A 20,882-nucleotide genomic window follows, 5' to 3' on the forward strand; every position below is an offset into this window, starting at 1 on the left:
CTCCGCTTCCTGGGTTCAGGCAATTCTCCTGCCTCAGCCTCCTGAGTAGCTGGGATTATAGGCATGCGCCACCATGCCCAGCTAATTTTTTTTATATTTTTAGTAGAGACAGGGTTTCACTATGTTGACCAGGATGTTCTCCATCTCTTGACCTCGTGATCCACCCACCTTGGCCTCCCAAAGTGCTGGGATTACAGGCTTGAGCCACTGCACCCAGCCCATCCCTCTATTCTATATGTCCATGAATTCCATTGTTTTGATTTTTAGATTTCACAAACAAATGAGAATGTGATGTTTGTTTTTCTGTGCCTGCTTTATTTCACTTAACATAGTGATCTCTAGTTCCATTCATGCTGTTGGATGGATGACAGGATCTTATTCTTTTTTGTGGCTGAATAGTACTCCATTTTTTTTTTTAATCCATTCAACTAAGCGTTGAGGGACGCTTAGTTTGTTTCCAAATCTTGGCTATTGTGAACAATGCTGCCACAAACATGGGGGTGTGGATATCTCTTAGATATACAAATGGCAAACATTTTCTTTCTTTGGCGTGTATACCCAATAGTGCAATTGCTGGACTGTATGGTAGCTTAATTTTTAATATTTCGAGGAACCTCCAAACTGTTCTCCATTGCAGCTGTGCTAATACACATTCCCACCAACAGTGTACAGACGTTCCCTTTTCTTCACATCCTTGCCAGCATTTTTTATTGCCTCTCTTCTGCATAGAAGATACTTTAACTGGGGTGTGATGATATCTCAATGTAGTTTTGATTTGCATTTCTCTATTGATCAGGTGTTGAGCACATTTTCATATGCCTGTTTGCCATTTGTATGTCTTCTTTTGAGAATTGTCTATCCAGATCTTTTAACCATGTTTTGATTGGATTATTAGCTTTTTTTCTATAGTCGTTTGATCTCTTTATAGAATCTTGTCGTTAAGCCCTGGTCAGATACATAGTTTGCAAATATTTTCTTCCATTCTGTGGGGTGTCTCTTCACTTTGTTGATTGTTTCCTTTGCTGTGCAGAAGCTTTTTGACTTGTGATCTCATTTGTCCATTTTTGCTTTGGTTGCCTGTGCTTGTGGGGTATTGCTCAAGAAATTTTTGCCCAGACCAATGTCCTGGAGATTTTCTCTTTGGTTTTCTGGTAGTAGTTTCATCCTTGAGGTCTTAGATGTAAGTCTTTGATACATTTTGAATTGATTTTTATAGATGGCAAGAGACACAGGTGTATTTTCACTTTTCTGCATATGGATATCCAGTTTGCCCAGCACCATTTATTGAAGAGACTGTCTTTTCTCTAGCATATTTTCTTGGCACTTTTATCAAAAGTGACAAAAGTGTAGGTGTGTGGATTTTTTTTTCTGGATTCTCTATTTGTTCCATTGGTCTGTGTGTCAGTTTTTATGCCAGTACCATACTGTTTTTGTTACTATAGCTCTGTAGTATATTTGAGGGTAATGTGATACTCCAGTTTGTTGTTTTTGCTCAGGTGTTTTTTTTTTTTTTTTCATAACACTATGGACCTTTTGAGCTCTTTGTTATAGGAAGATGTGCTGTGCATCATATGGGATTTTGCAGCATTCATGGTCTCTACCCACCAAATGCCAGTAGCATCCCCAGTCATGACTATCAAAAATGTCTCCAACATTGCCAGTTTCCTTGGGATGCAGGAAAGTGAGGCAAAACTGCTCCTGTTAGGATGTCTTTGCTAGCTGTGTGACAGAGCCTGGGAATGCCCTAGAGGAATTCCCTTCCTCAACGCATGTGCTGTATAATACCTGTCTTCTTGTCCCTTCCCTTTTTTCATCTGAACATAAGAGTTTAGAACTTGAAAAACCAATCACTAATGTCTGCTCGTTCATCTTGATGATAGGTGAAGTGCGTTGATAAATACTTCCTTTTCTCTTTGTGAGTATTGTAAATGAAAGTTGTGTAGAGATCCATGTATTGTGAAAGTAGGATTTGCACAGTATTGTGCATGAAGAGGGACAGAGTAACCTTTTTAAATTTAATTTAATTTTTATTTTTTAAAGATGGAGTCTCATTCTGTCACCAAGGCTGGAGTACAGTGGCATGATCTCGGCTCACTGTAACCTCCGCCTCTGGAGTTCAAGCAATTCTCCTGTCTCAGCCTCCCAAGTAGCTGGGACTACAGATACACACCATCATATCTGGCTAAGTTTTGTATTTTAGTAGAGATGGGGATTCACCATATTGGTCAGGCTGGCCTCAAACTCCTGACCTCAGGTGATCCACCTGCCTCAGCCTCCCAAAGTGCTGAGATGACAGGTGTGAGCCACAGCATTTTTTAAAAATTGCTCACCCCACTTTCCTAATTGTGTGCTTGGGATATGCAGTAGTTACATGTTCACTGAGTCAGACATCTAATTATTATTTCCTTATTTCCTCTGAATTGCTGAGTGGACTTGAATGAGTCACTAAATCATTTGTGCTTCTTTGTTGTCTTTTTTGGGGGAGCAAACACCATCTTCTACTGTAATATATTTACTTTTGACTTTGGAGGGTAGTATTATAGTAACTGCAAAACTCTTTGAAAGGAATTCCAAGATATCCAATTCATTGAAAAGCAAAGACAATTTTTGAAAAAAGAAAACATTGTTCATTGGAATTAATTTTGGAGCTGAAATAGTTCATTTCTCAGCCATCAATATTCAAGACACTATTAGAAGAAGGCCAGGAGGTAGCAACACAACTCCTTTCCAAGCCATTTTCTCAGGGAATTCTCAAGCCTTGGAGTCACTGAGGATTGGGTTAATACAAAACCATTGTAGAAAAACTGAATGAAAGCGTGCATCAATAGTGACTGGATGTTGGTGCCATCCATTCATTTCATAGAAGCGGAGGACATATTTTGCCCTTTTCCAGTTTAGATAGATTTGAAGTACATTATCCTGTGGGAATGCCTTCTCCCAATTAGAAATTCTGCAATGGAAAAAAGTCTTGGCTTTTGAAGTTCTAAAGATTGATAGGCAGTGGACAGACCACAGCCCTGCCTCCTGCTTGAGAAAGTTACAGAGCAGGTCCTTACTAAGCACTTGAAATGTAACTTAGGTGGCTGGGAATCCTATCACCTCAAGCCTGCAAAATAGCCATCAAATTGCTTTTGCCAATTAGTACATGAAACATCTGAGAGTAAAACAAATCTCCATGTAGCTAGGGCAGTAGGCAACTAAATGTTTCTTCTTAACTGCTCTTGATTTATTGAGTGACAGGTGTACGTGGCTACCTAATTTATAAATGAGGTGGTGTTTTGTCTGGTGAACACATAGCATATTTATTGCTTAATAAATATTTCATGAGCTAAGCCCTGACTCTTACGGATGTAGGGAATAAAGAGGCATTATGCTTATATAGAATGTTGTAGAATTTTAATATGCATTTATGTCATTGTTTTAAACACATAAGCAGTCAAGAAATGAATAACTCACTCAACAAAGTTGAAATTAGCAAAGTAAATTACAAATTGAGTTTAAAAGTGTCACATTAAATATTTTTTTACATAGGCGCTGATTTCACTCTGCCTGCAGTGGGTCATTAAAACAGATATAACAGGAAGAAAACAAAAAACATTTCATAAATTTTTTTTAAGAAAACAAGTAATAGGATAAAGATGGCTTTTTTTTTGTGATGACAGAAGAGAAAATAGAAAAACAAGAAAATGACCCCAGAAAAGGAATGAAGTAGCTTCTTTCTTGTGCTCTTTACATCCCAGAAACAACATCCTAGTTTTTCTCCTAATCTGATAGCAATTGGGCGCAAATTGTGGGACACCCGGTAAATGGGAGCCTCCACTGTCTCTTCTGATTTTTATCAGGTGGGTAGAACTTGTAGACCATCCTGAATGGTGATAAAAGTACATCAACTCTAAGGACAAATGGGGTCTAGTAGTGCAAAGAAGTACCAGCATTACTTGCCTGATAAAAACCTGGAGTCGGCCAGGTGCTCACACCTGTAATCCCAGCACTTTGGGAGGCGGATCACCTGAGGTCAGGAGTTTGAGAGCAGTCTGGCCAACATGGTGAAACCCTGTCTCTACTAAAAACACAAAAATCAGCTAGCAGTGGTGGTGGGCACCTGTAATCTCAGCTACTCAGGAGGCTCCAGAGAATCGCCTGAACCAGGAGGCAGAAGTTGCAGTGAGCCAAGATTGTGCCACTGCCCTCCAGCCTGGGCAACAAGAGCAAAACTCCATCTCAAAAAAAAAAAAAAAAAAAAAAAAAGAAAAAGAAAAAGAAAACCTGAAACCATATGATTTCTATACCTGTTCATATAGGATACCATGCAGAGTATAATGGGATATCCGGAGCTGGAGAACATTCTACATTGTTGGATCCATAAGTACTTGGCCTTCTTTGTAGTCAATCTATAGTATTTTCAGATTACATAAATGTGTAACAATATTTTCAAGTAATATTTTCAAATCAGTGGATTGATGAAAATACAGAAGAGATATCTTCATCTACTCCACACTAAGTCTCAATTAACATTTGGATATGGCTCAGATTTTCTTTTCTTCTTAGGCTAAGTAATTGCCACCAGGTTAAACTGTTTCTTTAAGACCATTTAGGTCAACCACAAAATGAAAAAGGAAAAGGACACTTTGCTAGATGTTTATATAATATTTTCTAGATTCACTTTTACTTTTTTTGAAGCATAGGTGGCTTTCAAAAGGTTAATTTTATACTTTTCCGAAAATTTTCAAATTTTTCTACGTCTTTGTGTCCAGTTCTGTATGACTTTTGAAATTCCATGAAATTAACTGCTATCTCTTGCACATAATGTTTAAATTCTTTTTCTCAGACCTCAGCTTCTGACTGCAGGGCCAGTAGGGTTAATTTAGAGCTTGTCATACCTTTCATATGACTCTTCCTTACATATGATTGAAACTCTGTTTATTCGATAATATTGAAAATGTGTTGAGCCCAAATCTATAAGTGCCAGTAGGGTTTTGAATGTCATGTACTTTCCCAGGATAAGAACCAAGGTATTGTTGGGTATTTATAGTTTACATCAGAGCCAGTGAATAATGTTTCACAAATTCTTGACTCTTTACATCATTACCAACCTTCAACTATTCATTTTGGCTATTTAGCATTGTTCATTGTCTTTTAATTACCTGGGCATTTTTTATCCTTTAATTGAAATAATTGTATACCTGGCTCTGAGCATTACAGGTACTTAACATCTGATTTCTTAAAATTACACTTTTATGCAATCGCAGCATTTTGGGAAGCCAAGGTGGGCAGATCACTTGAGGTCAGGTGTTCGAGACCAGCCTGGCAAACATGGTAAAGCCCCGTTTCTACAAAAGAATATAAAAATTAGCCAGGCATGGTGGTATGTGACTGTAATCCCTGCTACTCCAGAGGCTGAGGCAAGAGAATTGCTTGAGCCCAGGAGGCAGAGGTTGCAGTGAGCCAAGATCATGCCACTGTACTCCAGCCTAGGTGACAGAGTGAGACTCCATCTCAAAATATATGTGTGTATGTATGTGTATATATATATATATATATATATATATATATATTTGGTAATTGTTTTCAAATCCATTAAAATACGTATTATTTAATATTAAACATACACAAAGCATATAATGTTTAACTGTTATTTCTTAAATATTAAATGCTCTTAGTTAAGGGACAGGAGGAAAAATTGTGTAGGCCTTAGTCACTACGGCTAGGAAGGCCTGGAGGTTTGTGTTGTGTGTGGAATGTGTGTACACGTATCTTTGAGCTTGATTTTGTGTGAGTGAGTAGAACTTTAACAAATAGCTCCTCACAGATATGTGTGTTTACGGCTCCCTCATGCCTGTAAGTCTCAACTCACATACCCTAGGTAAGGCTTAGCTTGACCAGCTATTGAAACCTTGGCCCTTCATCACAAGCCCTAAATTTCTCTTACCCCAGTAGGTACTCAGTAAACATTTGAGAAGTTTCTCCCTGAGCTATTAAAGAATGAGTGTCTTCGGAGTTGTTTTAATCTCACTGCTTTGCAGTTGAGAAACACATGTTTTGGTACTTTTGAATCTGAACCCTTCTCTTACTCAATTTGTCTATAATCCTGGTAAAAACTAAAGTTTACTTAATGGAGCCAACTGTTGAAAAATGCAGGGGTTAGGAACGCCAACCTCTGCACGGTTGAAAAATCTGCCCTTACGTTTGACTTCCCCAAACTTAACTATTTTTTTTTTTTTTTAAGAGACAGAGTTTTGCTCTCATTACCCAGGCTGGAGTGCAATGGCGTGATCTCGGCTCACCGCAACCTCCGCCTCCTGGGTTCAAGCAATTCTCCTGCCTCAGCCTCCTGATTAGCTGGGACTACAGGCATGCGCCACCATGCCCAGCTAATTTTTGTATTTTTAGTAGAGATGAGGTTTCACCATGTTGACCAGGATGCTCGATCTCTTGACCTCGTGATCCACCCTCCTCGGCCTCCCAATGTGCTGGGATTATAGGCGTGACCCACCACGCCCGGCCCAAAACTGAACTATGAATAGACTATTGTTGAGTGGAATCCTCATCGATAACATAAATAGCTGATTAACACATTATTTTATATTTTATATGTATTATTGACTGTATTCTTGGGTTACAATAAACTAGACAAAAGAAAATATTATTAAGCAAATTATAAGGAAAATACATTTACTATCCATTAAGTGGAAATGGATCATGATAAAGTTCCTCATCCTCATCATCTTCACATTATAGGCTGAGGAGGAGGAGGAAGAGGAGGGGTTGGTCTTGCTGTCTCAGGGTGGCAGAGGTGGAAGAGGAAGGATGTAGAAGGGGAGGCAGGAGAGGCAGCTACATTGTAGAAAAACTTCTTCAAATTTTATTTGAAGAAATCCACATATAAGTGGATCTGGATGGTTCAAACCATGTTGTTCTATTACCAGCTATACTTCCTTACATGCCCAAAGTAATTAACTAACAAGAGATGTGTGTTAAAAGTTAGAAAGACCCTGAGCTTTGGGAGTCACATAATCCCAGGATCAAGTGCCGATGTTTACCGTCTGTATAAATTTAAGCAAATTTATTTACTTTTCATAACTTTAGTTTTAAAATAAATCTCACAAATTGGTTAGTAATAATGACCTACAAGAATTTTATGACGATTAGCAGTAAGATGTAAAAAAATGCCCGACAAGGTGGTTGGCATTGAGGAGGCGCCTAGTAACTGATAATGTGTACATTTCAAGTATATATGTGTGCTTGTTTGTTACGTATGTGTATACGCACACAGCTATGAGAAACCATGCATTCCTTTCACAGATGTGGAAGAAAGAACCTTTTGAAGTCTGTATGTAAAGAGCTTAGGAATTAATGTCCTGCCTTTATCCAAGGTATAACTGCGTACCATGTTCAGAGGCATTGAGAAGATTAATATTCAAACTTTTCTTTGAAGCCCTGATACAGAAGAACCTCGAAGTAAAACCCATAGCTCATTCTATAGGGGAATAAGTCCTTAACATCGAGTAACAGGCTCAGTGGGAAAACTAGGCCATTTCTGGTTTGCTTTGTTTTCTTGACTTCACATATATATATTTTCTTGGTTCTGTGAGGATTTGGAAGGGTTCAGTTGACGGGTAAGAAGTGATCGTGTTTCTTGGTCTCTTGCTTGGAGTTGAGCTGTACAAGTCCCCTGGAGCAGTTCTGGAGGTCTTTGAGATTTCTGCAGTTGGAATTGGGCTGGTTTTCATTCCGATTCAGACAGGCTGTGGCTGCATCTCTCAGGAAATTACAGTTCATTTTTTGACCGTCCAGGAAGAGCCTTTTAAAATACTGATGCCCAAAAAACAAACAACGACTCCCTGCATAGGGCAAGGAGGCCGCATCTCACCCAAGGGCCAGGAAACAGGCGCCCCTGAACCTTTGCCATTGTTTGTTTTCACATGTTATCTTCTCTTCCAGATCTGGAGACTGACACAGAAACTGCCCTCACGGATTTAGGTGCGGTCCATTAAATTACCACCAGGACTCATCTTCACAAGAATCTTAAATAGAATCAGACATTTCTGTAAATATTCAAACAACTGGACACACACTTTCATGCCACTGTTTTCTTTTCTGAGGAGCTCCAGCATATTTGTTAGCTATTTGTCATGTTACACCTTCTGCAATCATGGACCAAACCAGAGATTAGACATTAACGTAAGGCAGGTTTTTTTATTTTTGAATGTGGAAAAGGATTTTAATGTGGAAATTTATTTTCCAGAATTGTCCAATATACAAATAGATAATATAATTTCAGAGGTAGAGATTCTAAAGTAATTGAGCCCATCATTTTGCTAAGGACTTTTTTTTTTTCCCAACATTTTCGTTGTTTGAACTTTTTTGCCTATCAAGATGGTACCTGGGAGAAATCAGATTTTTCACAGGTAAGCAGTTACCATGCAACTGGCAGAGATGAGAACATGCTAGTTGTGCCTCATTATGGAGTGTGTTGATTTTCCATTGATTTTAACCATACTTTAAATGGTAATGAGAATACTGAGCTGGGAGAGAGCATACGGCCTTAACAATTTGATTCTCAGAAAGCAAGCAAATATTTAAAAATGATAGAGTTTCCTGAGCATCAAAGTCAAGGTGAAAGCCGGGTGTTTGAATGACAGAAACGATTTCTTCTTTGTTATTTTTAGCTATGCCTTTATTATATTTTATTGCGTTGAGATGAAAAAAATAAAGAGAAACACCAGCGTTTGCTATCTGAGTTCGGATGAAATTAAATAGGACATGAGGCTTTGCTCAAAAGATATGACAACTTTGCTGCTTTTGAACTCAAATCATCCTTTCAAGCAAAATTTAATATGAAAAAGTCAATTAAAATATAATAAGGAAAAATGTAGCTCAAGGAGCTGGAAAATGAGAGAATATGTATCAAGGCATGAGAGAAAGATGAAGAGAGGTATAAGCTGTTTGGGCATGAACTACATTTATCTATACAATACTCCATACGTATTCTCTTATTAACTAAGAGGTATGTGAGTAAAGGAGATGGGCAATTTAGAGAGCATTGATTTCTTTACGAGAAAATACATCAGATAGGTGTCATTATAAGTCCGTCTTTTTATTTGTTCTACCTGATTTTGCTGGCTGCCATTCCCAGCTAAATGGCAAAGTCTGTGAGCTTATTTTTTTCTTAAGTTGCTCTATTTTCTTGATTAGAAGCTTGATACTGGAAGTAACAAGATGTGGTCAATTTTTTTTTTTTTTTGAGATGGAGTTTCACTCTTGTTGCCCAAGCTGGAGTGCAATGGTGCGATCTCGGCTCACTGCATCCTCCGCCTCTTGGGTTCAAGCAATTCTCCTGCCTCAGCCTCCCAAGTAGCTGGGATTACAGGTGCCTGCCACCACACTCAGCTAAGGATATAGTCAACTTTAAGATATTTATTGGGTTTAAACAACTTGTGAGGAGTCCTGTCTGTTCAGAGACACAATTATTTCTACTGTGGAAATCTACAAATATAAGTGAATTATGTAGAAACGTGTGGCTTAAAATTGTATACTGATAGACGTTACAGCTGAGTGGGACTGCTGAGATGATGTATTCTGCTGGCATTCCTTTACACCAGCGAAGTGATTTATTTACAGTCATAAACCTAATTGTCTGCAGTTGGGAACTCAGCTGATCTAAGTTTCAGACTCTTTTCTAATGGCTTGTCTATACTTGTCACTGTTCCCTTTAGTTGTTTCACTCAAAACTGTCAATCTAGTCATTCACATAGACACATCCTAAGTCTAATGATGAAAATAATGATTACCATTTACTGAGCAATTACTCCATTTAGGCCATTTACTAAGTACAAACTTTGCGTGAGTAGCCTCATTTAATCTTTACAACCTTGTTGCAAAGAGATTTTGGATCAGAGTAGTTACATGATTTGCTGCATATTTGCCCACAGCTCATTAATGGCAGAGAAAGTGTTCGGACATACAAGTCTGTCTGACTACATTTCAGAGAAAAGGGAACAATGGAGTGGGAGTTGGGTGAATTGTGTTTCATTCATCCAGGAATTAAACAGATTTCTTAACTGAATAAAGGCTTTCTACTGGAATTCTGAACTTAGATTTTCAAGAGATTTTCGGGTGCAGTGCACCTGTGATATCAGATACCGGGAGCAGATTGAGACAACCAAGTCTTCACTCTCAGCCTTATCAGCACTTCATGTCCACTGAATTCATCGTAGCACTTGTCTTCTGATGGTGACATTCTGATGCTCTGAAAAGTTCTTTAGAAGTTTTTGTGACCATAGAACTACTTCTCAGTTGGACCTCATAGGATTTTCAAGCTGAAAGAAACCCTAGACATTATAAAATTCCTCTTCTTCCTTTTACGGTTTTAATACACAGCCTAGATAAGTGAAGTGACCACACATACAGTTAGTGACAGAACTAAGACAAAGATGTAGGTCTTTGGAATTCAAGGGTTTACCTCTTTCTACTATTCAGACAGACTCTTTAAAAAGCTGTGTCGTGTGGTAGTTTGAATGGTATACAACATATTTTATATAGCTGTGCATTAGGACGAAATAAGACAAATGGGATTTTAAGATGACAAGTGCTGCAAACAGCTTTTGGTCCTATGGAATACTCTTAACTCAATAGGCTAAAGGCCATATTTTGGCTTCTGCCTCTCTAAACCACTCTCAAGAACAGTCTTGTAAGGACTATGGGGTAGGGGGATACCAACGATACAACACATTACTCTTCCTATTCCTTAAAGCAACCTTGTAAAGTAGGTATTGTTGTTAATATTTACTGGGAGAAAACTGTGGCCCAGTGAAAGTTAAATTACTTTCCACAGTATCACAGAGCGACTCACTAGAATGTTCAGAAATTGAACACTGGTTTCTTTAATGTGTTACCCTCCATACCACATTGGATTGATGAAAGAAGCTTTAAGTTAGTCTAATAGTGCCATGTACAACTAAACAAACTGTGGTATCTTAGCCATTAATTAATCTTTAATAAGTTTAATTTATGATTCTCTTTCTTTCTTTCCTCCCTCCCTCCTTCCTTCTTTCCTCCTTTCCTTTCTTCCCTTTATCAGTTGATTAACAAATTATATGTGTATTTTACAGGTGATGAAACCAGGCCACGGGAAAATGAAGTAATTTCTCCAGGGTCACATAGCTAGGGAGGGTTAGGTCTGGGATTTAAATACAAGATACAAATAAAAAGGCTGCATACAGCCATGGAAATGTTAAACATTATTGTCATAGGAAGTAGAAATAAAAGTTGCTAATAGGACTGTATATGATGGGCACAATGATACTTTCAGAATATCATCTGTAACTAATTGATGATGACTTAGAGACTGGAGACAAAGAGATGTAAGGCAAGTGCAGTTCAGCTCGTTTATGGGGGTAGCTATAAATCAAGGAGGAGAGGCATGTGAGTGATGTTGTAAAAGAAGAATTAACCTCACTAATGATTCATTTGGGTGATAAGAGGAAGTAGTAGGAACCAGCATTGACCTCTTTACTGTAATAAAAGATGCTGATGCCATTGGTCAAAATGGAGAAGTCAGAAAAGGAGCTTGAAAGATTTGGTTTGAAGTTCCAGATGGATGTGTGGGTGTACCCATGGGTTTGGAAATACAGGGCTAAAATTCTGATCAAAATGTTCTAATTGGGTTAAAGATTTGAGATCCAGTTTTATAAGATTAAAGTGGTAGCATTTAATCATGTACATTTAATTTGTGTACTGAGAAAGAGGTGTTTGGATATAGAACTATGAGGACTGCCCACTTATCTGTGCAGGGAAAGATGTGGTCAGAAAAAGGAAGACACTGACGGGACATCAAAGAAGCTGCTGGAGGTTAGAGCTTGGGGAAAGGAAATGTGGTCAAGAGTATCAATCCTTGCAGAGCCGAAGGAAAATTGAAAGAGACCATTAGACTTTGTATTATGAAATCATATTGTGGACTTTTTTGCAATTTCAAAGGTATTTCAGGATGGTGTAAGCTGGATTACAAGGAGCCAGGGAATAAGAAATAGACACGACATAATTTACATGGAAGCAAAAATAAAGATGGAGTGGGAGCTTGGAGAACTTCCAGTACTGGGAGTTTTTGGAATAGTGAAGACCTGATCCTCTTTCTCATCAGAGAAGACCTGGTTGGGGGTTGAGTCTGTGACTTATGCGTTATGCTGCACAGAGTGTGTTATCCATTCCAACTGCTCAGTAGATGCTTGTTGAATGACAAGCTTAGTCTTTATCAAGCCAGGAGATAGATACTACTTTCATTTTATATATTGTAAAAAATCATAGTGGTAAATAAGCAAATGGAAGTCATGTTCTGCAGTAACAGGAGAGTGAGAGGGAGATTAGATGAGGGGCACAAGCTTAGCCTCAGAAATGAGAAGGTTTAGTTGATGACCAGGTAGGGACTAAAGACAGGAAGCAGTAAAGATGTAGGGATGGAAGCTGACGTGCTGTAGGATGGGATAGAAGGGAGACTCAGTGTGGAAGAAACCAAGTGGAAGAATGTTGTCCTGGGCAGGCCCTAAACTGGCAATCCAAGCCATTAGGGCTGGGTTGGACTCACCATGGACTCATGGACCATTGTCGAGCCATTTTTTAAGCATTGCTTACAAGCCTCTTTGAACTTTAAATGGCACAGCACGATCCTAATAAAAAGGTTCTGGAACACAGCCAGACTTCCAGGACTAAAATTATGCCCAGCATCATCAGTTCCTTGGGGAGACCACAGACCTCTGGATAATGAAAGACAGCAGGCTGTCCTAGCAGCTGGTGAATGGCAAGCTGCAGTGGGTTAATGGTTTAGGGAGCAAAGCCCTGAAGACCTTCCCAGCCCACAGGAAAAAGCACAACACTAGGGTCATAACACTTGGGTTTGAATCCCAGCTCTGCTCCATGCTAACTAGACAAGCTTGAGCAAAGTCCTGCTACTCCGTGAGCCTCGGTTTGGTCACTTATAAAATGAGACTGATGATAATACTTGCCTTAGAGAGATGTGAGGATCAACAAGATGCATTAGTGAAAACTTTGTAAATTCCCTGCAAATATTAGTTTTTAAAATAATTATACTTATTACTAGTAAAGTCACAGAGATGTGGATGGGTATGAAAGAGTCCTAGCAGAAGAGTACTAAGAATACTAAGAAGAAGTACTGGCACACTAGTTGCCCTGTGTCTGATGTACTCTGCTCAAAAATGGGAAATTTTTCCTTGAGGTCACCGTGGAATGTTTGGAATATCAGGTTCTAGAAATCATTGCTCCTGGAAGTCAGGTGGAAGATTACATTGCCTACCACCACCAACAGTGATTTATTGATCTGTAAGAAGGAACAGCTGTTTCCACAGTAGAGAATTGCTTTTTAACCATATCTAAGCCTGTGAATACAATTTGTTATTACTTATTTATAATGAAGGGTAGTAAAGTGTCTGCTTAGATATATAGTGGGTTATAAATGCATTTGCATATTTCTATTTACATATGCACTCTTATAATACGTACAGCCTGTAAATGCATATGTAAATATACATGCATATTACACAAAAAATACACATATAACTACTTGATTTTCTTTGCTGTCTCCTAACAAAGCAATCTATTCAAATTTAGTTTCTCAAAGTAACCATTTTGCTAACACAACCTTAGAATAGTCCCTTTGCTCCGACTTGGAGTTGCCACTGCAGAATTATTCCCTGTACACTACTGGCTTGGCTCCCTGCTCAGCTTCTCAATTGGAAGGCGAGATGGCACTTCCTATTTTATTAAAGCACCCTGGAGCTCAAAGAACAAATTGGAGAAATCAGGATTGATTATATTATGTGCTCTCTTTGTCTTTCTCAGGGTTTGTTCAAAGCCAAGTTAGAGTTTTCAAAGCCAGAGTAGCTGAATGGAGTTCTACGCTCAGCACAGGGAATTATGATTTGGCAAAAGTTCCAATTATGAAGAGTGAAATGGAAAGAGTGGGCGTAGTTCTGCTTTAGGAACTGCGCCTTCACATCAGTGACTTTTGCTCTGTTAACTGGATGGATCTGGCAACTTATAATAAGTTGCTTGAATGTCATAGATGGATGGTGTACCCTTTGATGCATGTGAATTCTTTGTGTAGGGACCCTTCATTTCTGTTTAAAATGGAACAAATAAACCATTTGGAAGAGGTACTGCAGAGAAATCTACCATAACCCCTGAATAATGATTACCTCTGTTTTAGGGTTTGTGTTTTTTTGTTGTTGTTCTGTTTTGTTTTTTGTTTTTGGAGGATAATTGGGGATAATTTCCTTGTCTACAACTGAGGGGGAATAATGTGAAAAGTATCAATGAAGTTTATCTCAAATGCCCTGTTCTCTTCAAGTTTTTCAGATATTCCACTTAAATAGGATCTCTCTTTTTGTACCTGGCTATAATTTTATTGATACCTCTATGGCATGTATGACCTCTGCATCAAATTATTAGTTGAGCCATCATCCTTGTCTTCCTCTCTCCTAAATAATGTGCAAGCAAGGACTTGAACTGATTTATTTCTGAATTCCCTGAAGGTACTTGGTACAAGCTGCGACAGAGAACAATGCCTACAGAGCTATCTACAGAGAACAGTAGATAGAGGGCCCTTTGTTTCTATGGGAAAGAGGAAAGTTGAGGTTCTGGGCATCGATTATGAAGGGGAGAAAAAGATGTGTCATGAGGCTTTCTAGAATAATGGGATTGACTGAATAACTGATAGTTTCAAAACCAGCATATAAAGAATAGCCCTGTCTCACTGCTTATTGCTGAGTGAGGCTTTCTGATCAGGACCAGATAAGGTCACATAAATAACTTCTGATAGTAGATGATGAGATTTCCTCTTCATTCTTTTCTCTTTTCTTTTCTTTTTTCTGTCACATCTTGTTAGGTAATTAAGAATTACCCGGGATTGAGGCCGGGCTTGGTGGCTCACTCCTGTAACCCCAGCATTTTGGAAGGCTAGGTGGGTGGATCACCTGAGGTCAAGAGTTTGAGATTAGCCTGGCCAGCATGGCAAAACCCCATCTCTACCAAAAATACAAAAATCTGGCAGGCATAGTGGCGTGTGCTTGTAGTCCCTGCTACTTGGGAGGCTGAGCCTCAGGAATCGCTTCAACCCGGGAGGTGGAGGTTGCAGCAAGCCGGGGTCTCTTGCAACTTCACTCCAGCCTGGGTGACAGAGCAAGACTCTGTCTCAAAAAAAAAAAAAAAAAAAAAGACCTAGATTGAGAATGGGGAACAGATCAGAGATTAAATGTTTACATATTTCTGGGTAACATAAGGTAGCTTTTCTTTGTGTCTTGATGGTGCCATTTTTACTGTGTTAAAACATGACTGCTTTCATGGAAGCCCATTTCTGTTGCTTTCTTCAGTAGCCTTTTGATGTGCTGAAGAACTTCAGGAAGCCATCCTACTTAAATCAATCAGTCCCAACCTGTCTTACCAGTTAGTAAAGACATTTTCTTGGAGTGTTGTTACTTATGGGGTCGGAAATTGTCACGTATTTTAAGATCGGAAATGTGCTTAACTGTAATCAGCTTTGTCTCCTTTCATGCTGGTGGGTGGCATGACGCCCAGGAAAGGTAAGTGATGTGTTTGCATCAGTGGAACATTGAGGAGTAAAATCTTGACTTCCTCACTCTTATCCAGATCTTCCTTTACTTATACCTATTTCCTCTGTTTTCCACATTTATATATTGCCTGGTAATCTCCAATATCCTCATTTTACTTACGTGACTAGATTGCAAATTTACTGAGGACTCAAATAATATATTTGACTTCTTTTGAGCGTTCACCATCTAGCCCAAGTCTTTGAACATTATAATTCACAGGAGTATTGTTCACTTTAAGGATTGATGATTGCCGTGGGCTGCATTTGTTTTCATAAATTGCTCTGGGTGAAGAAATTGAGAGAGAGAGTTGGAAAACTCCACCAAAAAAGAAAAAAAAATATCAGAAGCAAAATAAATAAGCCTAGGACTGTTTTTAAAACTGAGAAGATTTTCTTTTTGTTCTTATTGTTTTTGAAATTGGACTAATGGTAGAGGGAATAAAAGGATGCAGATAAACTAAATTGCTCTAAATAGCTGTAGTTCAGAGCAGTGCTAAAGAAATACCTTCAAAGAGCGCTTAGAAATGGGGAAGAAATTAGTCTTTCCTGCTGCGTGTGTTGGCAGAGGGGTGAAGCGGGTGGGGGTTAGGAGGGAAAATAGGAAGACATTTGGTCCTCCCAGCCTAATCTGGCTGTCACTCCTTTTAGTGCTGACATGGTTCTTTGACACGAAGAGTTCAGAATCATCATAGGTCACAGAGAAGATGCCAGTAAGAATTCATAGCCCTTCTGGGACCTAACTGCAGTGAACCTGATAAATAATTCAGGGAGTCAGAAGTGCCTGCCTGTGGAAGACTTTAACTGAGCGATTTTTATCTTTTCTTTTAATATCATCTCAGGCCTTTCCAGCTAATTTGATTGAAACCTACATTTCCCCACACCCACTCTTTTCTATTGTCACGAAAGACCACTTAGGGAGCCCAGAGTTCTGTTTCCTCTCAGGTACGTTGTGCTTTCAATAACATGGAAATATAGTTGGAGATTAGGAGCAGAATTAAGCCAGTAATGGCAGCTTCCTCCTGTGAGTGGTATTCAACACTTTTGCTTGCGTTTTTGCCTCAAAAAGTCACAGATTTTCCAAGATTTTAAGGCTGATAGAACCATGATATACCTTTGAGAACTTACATAGTATACAAGTTACCTAATATCAGACATAATTGGGACAGTTACTTCAGTTAAATTAAGAAATCGTAAAGATATTTAATAATAACGTGTACACAGAAACATTAAATTGGACATTAATGGGCCAATCTTTTGACATAGAGCTCAGTTTTCTTCTGCATACTTCCATAGCACTGATTGAATTCATATTATTTTCTCCCCCAGAAACGTCAACTCTGACTTCGTTTGCTTTCTTATGTTACTAAAGACTCTGTTTTCCCCCTTCCTTCTCCCACCCCTCTCCAAATAACTAGCAACTTTAACTAACTTGCATTCATGATTGTTTCTGAACCACTGAAGGAAGTTTTCATATTATGAGTAACTACTTTTTGTACCCTTTATACTGCTTGACCAAATATTTATTTATATTATATAATTACAGTTAAAAGGTATAGGTGGCATCATATACTTAGGATCTCTTGGTGAGCACAGAGCTCAATGCTGAAGACAACTGTTTGGGGGTAGTAGAATAATATTGTATCAACCGTGAACATGCAGTGTGTCATGGGCCAGTGTATTTTGCTGAGGGTGTGAGAACACAGTGTTTTCTATGATTAAGTGGCATATTGGTAGGAAATTTTTGGCTACATATATCCCACCTACCTTTATTTTGGGAAAGTCACTTAAACACTTGATGCCTCAATTTCTACATCCCTAAAATGGCAATGTGATATTTACTACAGAGTATAGCCATGAGAATTAAATTAGGTAGCAAATCTCAAGCACATGGCATGATGCATTGCATGTGGTACTCTGCACGTTAGCTCTTTCTTATTTTTATTCTTTTGTTTGTTTTTGAGACGGAGTCTCGCTGTGTCACCAGGCCGAAGTACAGTGGTGCCATCTCGGCTCACTGCAACCTCCAACTCTCTGGTTCAAGCGATTCTCCTTCCTCAGTCTCCCGAGTAGCTGGGATTACAGGCACTCGCCACCACGCTCAGCTAATTTTTGTATTTTTAGTAGAACCGGGGTTTCACCATGTTGTCCAGGTTGGTCTTGATCTCCTGACCTCATGATTCGCCAGCCTCTGCCTCCCAAAGTGTTGGGATTACAGGTGTGAGCATTTGTGCCCAGCCGTTAGTTGTTCTTCTTATTTCCATGCTTGGTAGTCTATGACAGTGTCTCTCAAACTTTTTGCATTATCGCACCCACCCCACCCCCACCACCATCCAAAGGAGATTGCCTAGATTTTTTTTTCCTAAATGTTGCCTTCCCTCATGACGTTTTAATACTACAGAACTTCTGTATATCTGTAGATGTACTGTAGCCACCTGGAGGGACACAATTCTCATAACAGCTAAGATTTTTTTTTTAATCTCCTTTTTCCAAGAACCACCTTTTATCCCACTGGGGAAGACACCATATGCTCACCGGGAATGCACTATCTATGGGGTTACAGATGATTGTGTTCTTCCTCAACCCAAGGCATCAGAGCACCATGTTAGAGGAGGGTTGGCTTTATAATGTGGGATTGAGCAAGTTTTGACCCGAGAGTCATGCTCCCTTCTCCCCTGGAACTTTTCCTGCCGAGATGGAAGCTTAGATTTGGGAGCCATTGGTGCAGAGGGTACAGGAAAGTATTGATGCATATCAGTGATTTTTAGAGTCTGAGAAAAAGCAGTAAGAGGTAGGTGATATACTTTTCTTACTGACCACTTAGGGGCAGTTTTCGTTTTTGTTAATGGATTGTCATTGAAGATTTGAAGTCATTATTCATTGAACAGAAAAGTAGGGAGTGAATGGATTCTTGGAACAACAGCCAAGGGTGGGATCACAGTCTCTGGGAAAAGAGAGTTTGCAGCTCAAAGAAGAAGAAATGCTTTTGGGGAGGCCTGGAAGCTGAGATTAAATTCAAAGTGAATGTGTGGAAGGAGGACTTGCCTTCAGTTTACAAACAAATTTGCTTTGCAGTCCTGCTATGAGAGTTGGGTATGAGTGAGCTCTTTCTTAATCACCTTGTGTTGTAATTAGTTGTGGCATGCTCATCTTATGTGCTATGAATTTTATGTGCTTCTACTGTATTAGGAAATCAAGCGTCTCTGTATGAATCAGCTCAGATGCCTGAACAAAATACCACAGCCTGTACAGACTGGGTGACTTGAACACGAGAAATGTGTTTTCTCTCCATTCTGGGGGTTAGAACAAGTTGACAGCAGGGTCAGTTTCTTCTTAAGCTTTTATCCTTAGATTGTATTAGTAGATAGCTGTCTTCTCTTCTCTTGGGTCCTCTCATGGTCTTCACTCTGTCTATATCTGTGTCCTGACCTCTTCCTGTACAGACACTAGTCATATTGGATTAGCCCCCACCCTAAAGACTTTATTTTAACTCAATGCTCTCCTTAAAGGCTCTATCTCCAAATATAGTCATATTCTGAGATACTGGAGTTAGGACTTCAACATATGAATTTGAGGTAGGAACAGTTTATTTCTTAACAGTCCATTGCCTGTCATGTAGTGTTTGACTGATAAATTGTTTTTTTTTTAGACAGAGTTTTGCTCTGTCACCCAGGCTGGAGTGCAGTGATGTGATTGTGATCTCGGTTCACTGCAACCTCTACCTCCCAGATTCAAGGAATTCTCCTGCCTCAGCCTCCCAAAGCATCTGGGATTACAGGAGCCTGCCACCATGCCTGGCTAACTTTGTATTTTTAGTAGAGATGGGGTTTCACCACGTTGGCTAGGCTGGTCTCGAACTTCGAACTTCTTACCTCAGGTGATCCGCCTGCCTCGGCCTCCCAAAGTGCTGGGATTACAAGCATGAGCCATGGTGTCCAGCTGGTAAATGATTATTGAATGAGTGAATACACAGATGAATGGATGGATGGATTTTTATTTAATCGTGGTAAATTTGTGGAATTCGTAATTTTAGCAACATTAGTTAAGTCATAACGTTTCTTAAAGTTTTTATGTTTCTTCGTCCCTGAAGATACATTTAAGAGAGAACATTCTTCAGCGTTGTTTCTGTTTATTCAGGAAGTGTGCATGACTCTTCTCTCCTTGGAAGCAGGTCCCCTCCTCATGTGACAAGCCGCTGCTCTCAGTAGGCCCACCCAAACATTTGCTAGGGTCTTGAGCAAGAAGAAGGGGAGAGGCCTGCTTTAGATCTGTTTTTTCAAAAGTTACAAATCTTATTAGCAAGTTGTTTAAAAAGTGTAGGCACTTTGCCTATTGTGACCCATTTACCTTTCAGAATGTCCCAGAGGCCAGGCAGATTTGACTTTAGAATTCTCAAACTCCTCCAGGTACAGAACGGAAAGTGGCAGTGCAGAGAAAACTGGTCCCAAGTCTCTTACCTTCTCACTGAGGTTCTGTCCTGAACCCTAAGAGGCTTTGCACACACACCCCAGCTCTGCACTCCTGCTTCCTCATCTAAACAAGCTCAGAGGTGTCAGTGGAGAGGCCCTCCAGGGCGCTGTGAGAAAGTGTGAGCCAGGAAATTCTGGAACCTGGGTACTCAAGATAGAGCCTAGGAGGAGTGTCGGCTTTGGATGGTCATAGCTCTGTGCGTTCCTTGCCCTGATAGGAGGAGTGTGGGTTGTAGGTCTAAGGATGGTACTGTGGTCAATTTCAGCTTTTTCAGGAACTCTCACTGGTTTTAAGATTATTTCCATATTCTGATTTCCCTGAAGAATGGTCAAGAGAGTTGGGGAGGTAGAACATTCAGAGAAAACACCAGAGTCAGAGCTGAGCCACATCCAAAAGTTCATGGAAGTGGCTGTGTCACTGGGAATTTGTTTCATTTAATCTTGACCCTAAATGCCTGGTTTCTGCACCTGTGAGTTCCCCCAAAAGACCATGTAACTCCTGTAGGAGACTTGGTTCTAGAAACATACGAGGAGATTTCAGGAAGAAGCAGAGCTTGAGTGAGCACCTGTATTCCTTGAATGGGGCCTGCCCTCTGCAGTGAGCCATGAGCTGGGGTAGAAGCCCCACACCTCTATTCTCGGGTGAGACAGCTGTCGCCTCTCATGAATGATGCAGCCCAGGCAGCCTTCTAGAAACACGTCAAACTCTATTGCACTAGTAACTTTTTTATTGCTAGGGTCACTAAAAGCCACTTTTTCAAATTATCGAAGCTTGTTTGCCAGGCTGTGCACAGAAC

General features: G+C 39.6%; 1 protein-coding gene across 7 annotated transcripts in view; it reads left to right on the forward strand.

Annotated features, from left to right (window-relative positions):
• FLRT2 (fibronectin leucine rich transmembrane protein 2) overlaps positions 1 to 20,882 on the forward strand; it is a 100,099-nt gene that overhangs the window by 60,949 nt on the left and 18,268 nt on the right. For 2 of the 7 annotated variants that reach the window (XM_078335564.1, XM_035261216.3), the window contains exon 2: positions 7,942 to 8,408. The exons of the other annotated variants lie outside the window; for them this stretch is intronic. The gene's annotated coding sequence lies outside the window, so the exon portion shown is untranslated. The remainder of the gene's footprint in view (positions 1 to 7,941; positions 8,409 to 20,882) is intronic. 7 annotated transcript variants of the gene reach the window in all.

The sequence above is a fragment of the Callithrix jacchus genome, chromosome 8, assembly GCF_049354715.1.
Source record: "Callithrix jacchus isolate 240 chromosome 8, calJac240_pri, whole genome shotgun sequence".
Lineage (NCBI taxonomy): Eukaryota > Metazoa > Chordata > Mammalia > Primates > Cebidae > Callithrix > Callithrix jacchus.